The sequence below is a fragment of the Cornus florida genome, unplaced genomic scaffold (genome assembly GCF_030987335.1).
Source record: "Cornus florida cultivar Cherokee Brave unplaced genomic scaffold, ASM3098733v1 CherokeeBrave_3.0.0_Hap2_Chr07, whole genome shotgun sequence".
Lineage (NCBI taxonomy): Eukaryota > Viridiplantae > Streptophyta > Magnoliopsida > Cornales > Cornaceae > Cornus > Cornus florida.
The window spans coordinates 54,086,141-54,087,180 of NW_026775577.1; the positions used below are offsets into that span (position 1 = coordinate 54,086,141).

The following is a 1,040-nucleotide window of genomic DNA, read 5'->3' on the forward strand; positions in this document are numbered from 1 at the left end:
ATGAGAATGGTTAAGGAAGGAAGATACTTGATTCGCCGAGTTTTGGTTGATCAAACCTTTGAGATAATGATTTCATTTCGGCGGCAATTTCATTGGAGTGGTCGACTTGATGTAAGCCAACACTCTTCCTACCACTAGAATTTCTACCATTCTTTGAAGATAAAGTACGATGTAAAGAATTTTCACTCATGCTCTCATAAAGACGCCACACGTCATCCTTATGCCTATCAATGTAAGAGCCACCCATGGAAGCATCAACCATGCCCTTGTAATTATCCGATAAGCTCTCAAAGAAATAGTGACCTAATTGCCATTTGGGCATGTCATGATATGGACACTTCCTAAGCAATTCATTAAAGCGTTCCTATGCCTCATGAAATATTTCCCCATCCCCATGTGAAAATTCCCTAATTGAAGTTCTCATGGCATTGGTCTTAGAAACCGGATAGTACTTCTTTAAGAACTCTTGTTGCATTTCCGCCCAAGAAGTTATTGAAAAAGGCCTAAGATTGTTAAACATATATTTTACCTTGTCTTTAAGGGTGAATGGAAAAATTTTAAGCCTTAAGACTTCTTCCGTCATGTCCATGTATTTCACGGTGGAATATACTTCAAGAAACTTATCCAAATGCTTGTAAGGTTCTTCACTTGGAAGTCCATGATAGTTAGGAAGCATTTGTATGGTTTGTGGCTTAATTTCATAGTGGTGTGCTCTAAATGGTGGCAATCGAATGCATATGGGTGCATTATATTCATTAGGCACATAGTGATCTCTTAAAGCAAGGGGAGGATTAGCAATTGGAGGTGCAACATAGGCACCTTGGTTACCTTGAATGATGGGAGGTGGTGGAGCATAGATTGGCCTTGGCATTCCCAATGGAACTTGGCCTTATTATTATGGTGGATGAACGAATGGCCTTGGCATACCTAATGGTACTTGCATGTTATCATGATGCACATTGGGGTGGAGGATACCTTGTTGGTTTACATGGCCAAGGTCCTCCACATGGTCCTCATTGTGTCCTTCCATTGATGAAATG

General features: G+C 40.4%; 1 pseudogene; it reads left to right on the top strand.

Moving 5' to 3' along the window:
* The first annotated feature begins 320 nt into the window (after nucleotides 1–320).
* Nucleotides 321–419, top strand: LOC132267998 (small nucleolar RNA R71; annotated as a pseudogene).
* The last annotated feature ends 621 nt before the right edge of the window (nucleotides 420–1,040 follow it).